Raw genomic sequence first — 12,207 nt, forward strand, 5'->3', positions numbered from 1 at the left:
TAACCGGTCAGACCGGTTCGCCGGTGCAGAACGGCGAAATCCGAAGAACGCTCGCTCGGGAGGGACCCCGTCAGGGCAAACGCACGTAGGGTTGTTCTAGGATCGGCAGGCCACCTAGAACGCCTTCAAACGTCGCGGAGACGAAGGAAGAACAGCAGAAAAGGGTTGGAAGGAGCTAGGGTTTAGAGACAAAAGTAAAGGCAATAAACATAAAGAAAGGTAATGTATTGATGTATTTTGATCGATTGGATCCTCAATCGGCCGTGGCCCTTTATATTTATAGGGTGGATGGACTTGTCCTGCAAGAAATCCTATTACAAGATCTAAATCTATGAAAAACCCTAGTTGTACTCGGACTCTACCTGGACCGGTCGGACCTACCGGTCAGACCGGTCGGTCCCTGTCGGACAGGCCACAGTGCCTCGACCGGTCAGACTGCTCGGTCAGACCGGTCAGACCGGTTGGTGCCAATTTTGGCTATCAACATATGCCCCCCCTGTTTTTTGGTAAAGCTTGCTTGCCAAAAAACATTCTTCTGAGCCAAAATTGTCTAAGGGCGATAATTAACACTACATCGGCCATTTTTTTTTACTAAAGGCGATAAACAGTTATCGGCCATGTTTTGCTCAAATCGATGTTGAGACAACTTGTTTGGGCCGCCACACCTTCTTCATTATCGCTGACGTCTGCGGCACGGCCTCCACCTGCTGTTCCATCGACTCCTTCTTGCGCATACGTTGCAGCCTTCGCTTCTGAGTATGAGACAAGCCTGAGGGACACCACCTCGGCTGTAAATACTTTGAATCTTGCTCCTTGCTCTTTTCATTCTCTTTGCTGCAATCAACATCTTGTTTGACCGGATTATTGCTAGCAACAATCGGTCTTTGTAATAATGCATGATTTGGATACATAGGAGGATATTGAATATAATATGATTGCATATGCATCCTACTATAATCCATAGGTATATAAAAGTAAGGATACTAGCAATACCATGGAGCAATCGATCCACTAGATGAAGTATAATTACCTCGACTCGATTGCTCTTGATGTCTTGACGATGATCCAGTATCCTTAACTTCGCTTGGCCACCCTTTCGGTCTCTGAGCACTCCGTTCCTTCTCATATTTGGCCAAGAGTTTCTTAAAACTCGGCCTTGTCTTGATTTTGGAGGAGTTCCCAGATTTACTGGGCGCACCGGTCAGACCGGTTCTAGAACCGATCAGACCGCCTTTTGAACCGGTCAGACCGGTCGACTCGCTATCGGCCCCTTTTTCCTTGTCCTGCCCCCTGAGCGTTGAAGCCTCTGTTGCAACTCGAGGAGTCTTGTTTTGCAGCACCTTTTTCTCATGCCTTTCCTCACCAACCACCACATTTTTCCCTTTAGTCGATTCGGTTTGATGCGGCCGAATCAATACTTTAGGATTTGACAACTCAAGTGTATGAACGAGAAAAGGATTTTGATCAATTTGCATCGTAGGAACAACTAATCGTCCTTCATTTATAGCCGATTGTATTTGTCTACGAAGAACATTGCAATCATTAGTGGCATGAGAAAAAGTATTGTGTAACTTACAATATGCACGCCGCTTCAATTCCTCCGTTGATGGAATAGTGTGAGAAAACTTGATCTTCCCAAGCTTTGCCAATTCATCAAAAATCCTATCACACTTTGTCACATCAAAAGTAAATTTAATCTCATCTTGCCGATTTTTAGAAATCGGCTTTAAAGAAGTACAAGTGCTGGGCTTATCACTAGATGACCATACAAATTCAGCAGCATACACTTCATTACCCTCATCGTCTGAAGATTCTCCTTGTAGCATATGCATATTAAGACGATCGGGTTTAAACTTAGACTCTTTGCTTCGGCTTTCTTGAGCCAAAGCCCTCTGCAACACTTGATTAACAGTTAGAAACTCATATCCTTCTAATTTTTCTTTAATATGAGATCTCAAACCATTAAGAGCTAATTCGGCAAGATCCTTTTTAGAAATAACCAAGCTATAACATCGGTTTTTTGTATCTCTAAATCTTCTAATAAATTCAGCAACAGACTCATCATGCTTTTGCTTAACCGATGTTAAATGACATAGTCTCAACTCATTTTCACCATTATAAAAATGATCACGAAATTTACGCTCTAGTTGAGACCAAGTTTGCACAGAGTGATACTGCTCTGGAGTTTTCTGACCATAAAAATTTATCGGCATGCCGTATTGGGGTGCATGTGCTGCCGATGATTCAAGATGCATAGTATTATGATAAAAAGTACCATCAATATTAGATCTAGGGGTACCACTATCATCAATCAAAGGTTGCTTGCCTAATGATTTATCAATCATATTTTGAACAGTAGCAAGAATCTTTTCTTGACCATTAACCACCAATTGAGTAATTTGCTCTAAAGTAGGCAGTGTTGTAGCACTTACAGTAGCACTTGATTTGGCTTGCTCATCTTCATCCGAAAGAATGACCACCTCCTTGTCTTTAGAGATATCACCCTTCCGATTCTTGGAAAAGTGAGACAAGAACCACCGACGCTTTTCTTCAAGTTCTTTTTCCTTGCGCCGCTTGTTCTCCTCTTCACACTCCTTTATGAAGGCTTCATAAGCTTGACGATCCTCGGGCGGCAATTCATCAACAGACGGTCTGCTGATGTTATCGGGATCGATCTCACCAGGATTCGACAGCTTCACCATGGTAGTAGATGGAGTAGATTAGATCGGTTTTACAACCAAGATCTTTCGTCCCCAGCGGAGTCGCCAAAATATGTTGGCGCCAATCTAGGGCCAACACACGAACGCGCTTGATCGCGCAGCGAGCGACGGCACAATTTGCAGCGCCGATGCTCAGACCGGTCGGGGTAACCGGTCAGACCGGTTCGCCGGTGCAGAACGGCGAAATCCGACGAACGCTCGCCCGGGAGGGACCCCGTCAGGGCAAACGCACGTAGGGTTGTTCTAGGATCGGCAGGCCACCTAGAACGCCTTCAGACGTCGCGGAGACGAAGGAAGAACAGCAGAAAAGGGTTGGAAGGAGTTAGGGTTTAGAGATAAAAGTAAAGGCAATAAACATAAAGAAAGGTAATGTATTGATGTATTTTGATCGATTGGATCCTCAATCGGCCGTGGCCCTTTATATTTATAGGGTGGATGGACTTGTCCCGCAAGAAATCCTATTATAAGATCTAAATCTATGAAAAACCCTAATTGTACTCGGACTCTATCTGGACCGGTCAGACCGGTCGGACCTTCCGGTCAGACCGGTCGGACCTTCCGGTCAGACCGGTCGGACCTTCCGGTCAGACCGGTCAGTCCCTATCGGACAGACCACAGTGCCTCGACCGATCAGACCGCTCGGTCAGACCGGTTGGTGCCAATTTTGGCTGTCAACACAATCATCTCCGGCAGCGGCAAGTCATTCCGAGCGCTCAAGCCCTTGACTTTGATCTGTCCTTATCTGACTCTGGACTTCCAAGAAGGAGCTCTTCCCAGACTCGAGAAGCTCGACATATGCTTCCGTTACTACGTCTGGCCCCAACAACCGGTTGACATCGAGCACTAGCCTGCTGCCACCCTTCGGCAAGTCCGTTTAGTGGTGGACGACAAGGATGCGGAGGTACCGGTCTCCTAGTTGGATCAACACAGAGCAGGGGTCGAATCGCTGCTGAGGAGAGCGTTTCAGCCGCATCATCCTGCTGCCGACATAACTGTTTACTTCGGTGACTATCGAAGATTAGGGCATCCCCAACCCTCTCCATGGTTTCCATAGCATTAAATATAGTGTCATGTAAAACTTTTAGCTTATGTAGCACCGTAATAAATAAATATGGAACCGATCATAACCATAGATGCAACTGCGTGGGTAACAGCAAACAGAACCAAGGATTCACACGCCGTGGCCCGATCAGAAATATTTTGTTTGAGCAAAAATTCAGATAATACCTCCTCTCCTCTCTCTTCTGTTTTGAATTTTGGCTACTCGATCTTTTTTTTAGATAAAGTAAAGTTCCGGCCTTGAACACTCTCTAGAGAATGTCTACAGCCAACTGAGGGATCCCACCCTCGAGTTACAAGAGTGGCTATTCTTAAAAGATCGCATTTTGGTTTTGAACCACTGAATCTTTTTTTAGTTCCGTATATTAATGCGGCTGCTGTCACTATTTTTTCATTGGTCTTGCATTTGATTCTTTTGAGCTACCAAGCGACAGCAACTACAAAATTTGGGAATTCCCTAATTATTATGATTTGCTGGTCTCAGTATGGTACCTCTTACCTCTTGATACATGCCAAGGAGTAAGAAAACTCAAATTAGTATTCTATACCACTAATGAAGCAAGCAGTTCCATGTCCTTGTGGCATATGCATTCTCATCTTGATTTGTGGCGATTCATGGGCAATCTTGTCAGGGCGTTGTGTTCTAGAAAAAAAAAAAGCTTGTCAAGGCGTTGAGACTGGACCTGCCCGAGTTCAAATCATACAACAGGAAGCATTGGAGACGAGAAAGGCAAAATTCCGGTACTTGGCAATTGGCATGGAGAAAAGACAGGCTGATCAGGGATGAACTAATAATGCACCAGAGTTGGACGGGATTGGACAAGGGGCTTCAGAATTCAGACTTGTGGAGGATGGACTCAGTTCAGCAGATGGCTAGCTTTGTACAATTATGGGATTTGGTGCAGCAGGTGGTACTATCAGATGAGCAAGATCAGACTGCCTGAAAAAAGACAGTAAATAAATGGCAAGCATACTACGTACGAAATCAGCCTATGACATCCAATTTTCAGGCTGTGATGGACGGGCAGCGGGAGCTGTTCAGGACTTGAGGTCCAACCTGGCAGTCTGGCAACGGCGAGCTCTGCAATTTTCTTTCTTTGCATGGAGAATCGAATCGTGGGAACTGCCGATGCCGATGCCGAGTAGATTCAGCGCGGCACCGTTGCAGACGCCGTTTCCGTTTCAGTCAGCGCGGCACCGTTGCTCAGATTCCGTTGCTGCATGCCACGTCCATCATCGTCCTTTCCGGCGCGAGGCGAGGACGCCGGGAGGATGAGCACGCGGAGCCGAGGTCACTCTGCGCGCGCCATGCCGGCCAGCCGCGCCCAGCAGCCGGTCGCGTCGCAGGGGAGTGGCGGCGGCGGCGGCTAGATGCGAGAGCGTGAGGCTCCTAGACGCTGACGAGGAAGGGGACGGAAGCGAGGGACGCCCTGAGGGCGGCGGCGCTCCGGCGAGCCGCGGAGGAGGACGCCCCGAGGGGTGGACGTGTTTGTGATGCCGACCGGGTGCAGTGGACGGTATTTCAACTACCGGGCACCCCCTGGATGCCTACCGTCCGTCCGATGCGACGTGTGCGGTCGAGATTGGTCGCGTCCCAGGTGGCGTCTTCCTCGTCAGGGGCGCGCGGTGGTTCGGCGGCTTGGGAGGAGCTGCGGCTTCCTCCCTTCGGCGGCGACGGCGCGGCCAGCGGGGTGGTGCGAGCGTGGCCATACATGTTCGTCGAAACGCCGCACTGGCCAAGTGGCCAGACATGTCCGGCGAGGCGAGGCCTGGTGCTTGCCCCAGTGCCGCGCGGCGCGCGCACTGGACGCGCCGCTGAACTGGAGCGTGTAATCGGCAGCAACCAAGAGCCTGTCCGCAAGGCGGCGTGTTGGCGTGGCCCCTGCGTGCCGGCGCGGACGAGACCGAGGCGAACGCTTGTAGCGGCGCGCAGCGTTCGGTCATCCTCGTCGGGGTCGGAACACGGAGGGCGTGACCGGCGGCGAGCTGCTGCAGTAGAGCACGCTTCGTCGACGCCGGAGGAAGAGACTACGAAGAGAGACGCGGGAAGGATATGGCCGGAACGCAGTCGGCGGCGCCCCGGCCAGCCACGGCGTGCGGCATGAAGCAGAGGAGGCGGCGGTCTTCAAATTAATTTCCCGCGACCCCTGGGATCGTCGTCGTCGTTCGGCTGCGTGAAAGATGCAGCGGCACGAAGCTGTCTTCTAATCCTCCTCGTCAACCTCTCAAGGTTCCTGACTCCGAGCCTCGAGGCCGTGCGCGTCCCCGGCGGGCGCCCCGATGGGAGCTCGGGTCGCCATGGGCCACGGGTGTTGTCGATCCATCCAGGTTCGCCAACATTCCCTGGCTTCTCCAGCTGGAGGTGTACCATTCCTGATTAATAAATCTAGGTGTTTAGCCCGCACATTTGCGCGGCTAGTATTGAAAATTCAAAAATTTTCATGTCGCTGTATCCTTACTTAAATGTTATACTATTTTTTTTTTACCATACATCATCTTTTTCATTATCATAAATTATGTCTTATTGTTGATTAAAACAATTCAACTATGATCAACCTATAATAACAATTTGATTTGTTGAGCTTTTATTATGCAGATAATTTTTCTTATTTTTATTTTATTTTGATTGATTGTTGTTATCTTTAGTTTTTATTAATAGTATATATTTGTAACTGATACATAGCTAAATGATATTTTATATTTAATTTTTCATAATGGCATTGGTGGGTAATTTTTAATTAGGCACAGGGGTATTTTAAGCTAATTTAATCGTAATGGCAGTGGTGGGTAATTTTTATTTTTCTATTTTTCTCCGATTAACGTGGCAATTTCTAAACCTTGAGAGCGAACATGGAGGCTCCGTTTTTTGGCCAAATAATAAGATAATAGATAGATAGCAAATGATATGAATTTGAACGAAATTGCTCTCGGAGCCATTGCCAGCGAACATGGCTGCATGCGACGGCCTGTTCCTGCAACCCCACGTCTCCCGAGTCCACGGTCCATGCCATACTCATGGCTCTGCTGGTCGATGGCGCATGCAAGAGGCCGGCGCGAGGCGAGGGCGCCGAGCGGATGAGCACGCGGAGAAGAGATCACGAGAGATCGTTTTGCGCGCCATGCCGGCCCGCCGGCCAGCTGCGCCCAGGAGCTGCTAGCGTGCGTCGTGCCTAGGCGCCGTAGGAGAGTGGCGGCGGCGGCTAGATGCAAGAAGGCAAGGCTCCTAGACTCTCAGGGGAAGGGGACGGAAGCGAGGGACGCCCTGAGCGTGGCGGCGCTCCGGCGAGCCGCGGAGGAGGACACCCCAACGGGCGGACGGTGTTTGAGATGCCGACCGGGTGGACGGTATTTCAACTGCCGTCCACCCCTGGGCTCGTAACGACCGTCCGATGCGACGTGTGCGCCTGCGATGGGAGTGTTGCATGGGGGGGGGGTCTTCCTTGTCAGGGGCTCACGGCAGCTTGCCGGTGGCCGCGGTGCGTCGGTGGCTCGAAAGACAGGAGAAATCGCTTCGGCGGTGATGGCGGCCGGTAGGGTGGTGCGAGCGAGAGCGACCAGACAGGCTCGTCGAAACGCCGCACCGGCGTTCGGCGAGGCCTTGTGCTTGCCCCGGTGCCGCGCGGCGCGCGCCGCCTGAACTGGAGGCGATCGACCGAAAGCTGCCTGCGCGTGTGGAATCGGCAGCAGCTAGCCATCACCAACGCATCGAACTCGATCGAGGAGGAGGGTTGAGCCCAGAACACATCGATTTGCAGATTAGCGTGGTGGTGGTGCGCGTGCATGCATCTCGGCATCTGCCGCCGTGGCTGAAAGAGGCAACGGTCGACGCGTGCGGCGGCGGAACGGTCTCCAGGTGGAAGTAAGCGGCAGGCGGGGGCCGCCGGGACTCGCCGGCGCTCGTGCAATCCGCGGCGTGCGGCGGAGACGCCGCTCTCGCGCGCCCACGGGGGTGGACGGTGTTTGAGATACAGTCCGGGCGTCCACCCCCTCCGTGCCTACCATCCGTTCGATCGGATTTCTACGGCCAACATCGGCGAGCCCCTTCCTCTTCCTCTGTTCAGTCCATGAACGCTGATCACGCGGCTCCCTGCTCCTTTGCCTGGGTGCACCTACGCGCTGCCGAGTGCCGGAATGGAGGCGAGTGCACACCGCGCGCAGGTGCTGACCATTGGCCGGAGTGGCATGGAGCAGAGCACGAGGAGTGGTTGTGCAGACGCCTTCGCTTCATGCCTTCATCACGGAGCCCCGGCGTACAGGAGGAGAGAGCCAGCGGAAAGTGTTTGCAGAAATGCCGCTCGGTTGGCCGGCGAAGGACAAGTTGAGACCCGGCGCGACCCACTCAGATGTGCTCATCGTACATGGAAGCGAGCGCACAACGCCAGCGCGGCGGCTGCAAGGTCTCTAGAGGAAGTACGTCGCAGTCAGGGGCTCGCCGGCGCCCGGGCAAGCCACGGCGTGCGATGGAGATGGCATCCTGGTTCAAATACCGTCCACCCCCTAGGCTCGTACCGTCCGTCCAATGCGACGTGGGCGGTTGGGATTGCGTGCATCGCAGGGGCCTCTTCCTCGTCAGGCGCAGCAGCCGGTGGCCATGGCGAGCTTCCCCTCCCTTCGCCGGCGACGGTCTCCGCGGATTGCGCCGGAGCTCCGCGGCGCCCTGCGAACTGCGGCGGCTGAGGCGGCACGGTGTGCACGAACAGAGAATCCATAGGCGGTGGCCTTCGGGAGTCGCCGGAACTCCGGCGAGACATGGCGTTCTCGCGACCCCGCGGTGGCCTTCGGGAGTCGCCGGCGCTCGGGTGAGCCATGGCGTGCCGCGGAGATGGCCGACCCCGCGGGGTGGACGGTGTTTGGGATACCGTCCGGGTGGACGGTATTTGAATCACCGTCCACCCCCTGGGTGCCTAGTTGCCGTCCGATCGGGCATGTGCGGCCCAGATCAAGAGAGTCTCCTCTTCATCTTCCTCGGTCAGACTTGGACTCCGACGGGTACTCCAGCCAGCGCCCAGGTCCGCGAGCGCCAGCCATGCCGCTAGAGTTCCTCGCCAGATCGGAGCTCCGCCGGCGGCCGGCCCCGCTCCTTGCTGCCGCTGGCCATGCCCACGCTCAGGCGCTGACCACCTTTGCCTGGCCTGGTCTCTGCGGGGGGAATGCCCTGCATCCTGCTATTGACATTTTATTTGCCATGTCCTGTTCACCAATGGCGTGTGTTCCGGGGGAATCGAATGAAGATGGTGGCGAGCTGGTACTATACAGCTGAGTTAACTCAATCTCGCTGTGCTGTTAAATGGAAGGTTGACAATACAGCACCCTTCCTAGCTCTCTTGTTAAGGTTCATTGGTTACAACAGACTTCAGAGCTGGCAATAGCAACAGTGCAAGGCAAGAACACTAGTGAGTCTGCAGACAGGTCAATTGGCATCATACTGAATTTCTGCAAGATTTCATTTTATCGCTGGATGATGCTTCAGTAGGAAGTGCTCCCTGCGATTGTAGCCGGATCCTCTGTTTCTGAATCCTTTCAGTTTGGTGAGCAAAATTCAGTATCTTTTCCATAGTGGGTTCAGATGTCTTGTTTCCCCCCTCCCTCTTCTCTTTAGTAATTCTTGATTTACGTGTCTTGGCAGTGCACCTGTTTGCTGTTTCTTGAAAAGTAATTTTGCCACCGTGCGTACTGACAGTTTGTATGGACAACGTTTTGCATCCTTCGGCTCTGCTCCGCTCAGTTCATCCTTTCTGTTTGGTAACCAGAAAGTTCAGTAGTATCTAGCCTATAAAGGGATCAGATCTTGCTCGGAGCAAAATAATCTGGTAATGTTTCTTGTTATCTGCTAAGCTATTCTGGCCATGCTCCAGTTCACTTTCCTTCTCTTGGTCATTGACAAATAGTCCTATAAACAATTCTGTACATTTGTTTCTCCAAGAAGTTGCTTCTAATCTCCTTGGCCTCACTCAGTCAAGACACTGAAGTAGACTGATTAATCTGAACAAACTGTTTCAGCAAGATGGTAAATATCCATCATTGTTATCAATTGCTTTTTCTTGTTGGGTAATAGGATTTCTAAGTTAAGACTTCCAGCTGTGCTTCAGATATTCCATCCTTGTTTGCTTGGTCTCATAATGTTGCTGCAGTGAAATATGATAGCATGACACAGAACAGAATCACCAAGGATTCACACGATGCACCCTGATCAGAAAGAGTTGTTACGGTGCTTGGGAGGAACCTCTAGTTCCTCCCCTCTAAAAAAAGCAGAGTCGTTGATCTATAGAAACTACTTTTTTCTATAATTAGGGGTAGTTTAGTAATCTGTCATGTGAACACTAAATAGATTGGGATGGCTTCTCCTGTGCCCACACGCCGGCGGCGTGCGCCCACCAGTCTCGCACTCAGCTTAGCTGTGCCTCCCGGCCGTCTGCGATCCCCGACGCCGGCGCCGCCCCGCGCCCCGGTGCAGTGCTGCGGGGGAGAGACCATCGTGCTGCGCCGCAGCGTGGCTCTTCTGAGATGCAATTTGCACTCTAGCTTTCATCCTAATTCGATAAGTAGTTGATCGGTTCGAGTCAACTCATGACATCTGACAAGTGCCAAATGAAAATCATAGCCTGACCCTTCTTCCCAGACCTTCACAACCTTCGCTTTCATCAGTACCACTCAAATCGAGTCTTAAATTGCAACAATTCATCGTTAATTCGAACAGGGCCATGCAGCACAATTGCCGACCAGATCACGTCAAGGAACTCGTCCTCGAGCAAGAGCTCGCGAATGGTATTCACGGCCATGCCAGCACCGAGGACGCGCCCGCTAGTGCCATCCAACCGTCCCCGCTCCTTGACGCCATCGCTGTGCCGCCCGGCCGTCCTGGCTCCTAGGTGCGCTGCACCTCTTAGCTGCCCACGAGCCCCGCCTGTGCTGCGCCGCCATCCTGGGATCAGGGACATGCGGTAGCAGGGTCCGCCCGCGGCCCGCCGCCGGCGTCGGCAGCAACGAAGATTGGGTGACTTCAACGGATTTTTTGGAAAGCGTTCTCTATTTATTGAGCAAAAGGGATAGGAAAATACTAAAATATCCCTACCATTATTTTCATAAGTGGTTCCTGGCCCACGTAATAATAGGTTCTGGTCCACGTTGTTGGTTCTTTATAATAGGTTCCTCCTCCTTTCTGACCATTGGATCTGGGCCCCTCAACGGCTCCTAAAATTTCCAAGTACTATAAAATTTCTCTTTGTTTGAGAAAAAATTCAGATAGTATCACCACTTCTCCAGTACCTCTCCTCTCTCTTTTGTTTTGGATTTTGGCTACTCTTAAAAGATCCCAATTTGGTTTTGTACACCACTTGTTGACACAGAATCGCGCGAACACACTCGAATGCGCTAGAACGCGCGAACGATCGTCAAAACGATCAACACCCGCGAAACCCTGGGTAGACCGGTCTGACCAGTTTCGCCGACCGGTCTGACCGGTGCAGGCAGGGGCTCGCTGGAAACCTAGAACAGCGAGCTCGGGAGGGACCCTGTCGGAGCTCGTGATCGTAGGGTTGCTCTAAGGTCGGTAGGCCACTCAGAACGTCTTCAAACGCCGCCGGGACGAAGGAAGAAAGCAATCTAGGGTTGGAAAAGGATAGGGTTTGAGAGATAAAAGTAATGCGATTTTTTGTATTGATTCGATTGGGAATTTCCTCAATCGGCCTTAGCCTTTATATTTATAGGCCGGGGAAGACGTACCCCTTCACGAGTAGGATTACATGAGGACTCTTTACAAAAAACCTAATTCTACTCGGACTGTACAGACCCGACCGGTCTGACCGGCCGGCTCGACCGGTCAGACCGGCCGGCTCGACCGGTCAGACCGGCCGGCTCGACCGGTCAGACCGGTCGGCTTCAGCAGATGCCAAATTTGGCTGTCAACATATGCCCCCCTGTTTTTTGGTGAGTTTCACAAGCCAAAAAGCAAGAACTATCCTGATGTACATGTTTTACACAGAGCATGCAAGTCTAAAAACAAAACTAAGGGCGATATACAATACCGCCCGTCTTTGTCTTCATGCACTTTGCCATATGCTAGGATAAAATTTCTTCAAGTATCTCCCGTTGATAGCTCTAGGTAGACGCTCACCTTGCAACGTCTCCATCATATATGAATTACCGGAGATAACCTTGATAATCTTGTAGGGACCCTCCCAACTTGGCGACCATTTGCCAAACTTGTTGCTTTTCATCCCAAGAGGCAAAATTGTCTTCCAAACTAAATCTCCAACCTGAAAAGACTTAAGTTTTACCTTCTTATTGTAGGCTCTAGCCACCCGAAGCTTGTCCTTCTCAATTTCCTTCAAAGCCTTCAAATGCTTGTCGGTTATCTCATCAGTATTATCCATCATAATATCATGATAATCAACAGCGGAGAGGTCATTTTGTTTTGCTAATCTATATG

Source organism: Panicum virgatum, chromosome 8K (genome assembly GCF_016808335.1).
Source record: "Panicum virgatum strain AP13 chromosome 8K, P.virgatum_v5, whole genome shotgun sequence".
NCBI classification, from domain to species: Eukaryota; Viridiplantae; Streptophyta; class Magnoliopsida; order Poales; family Poaceae; genus Panicum; species Panicum virgatum.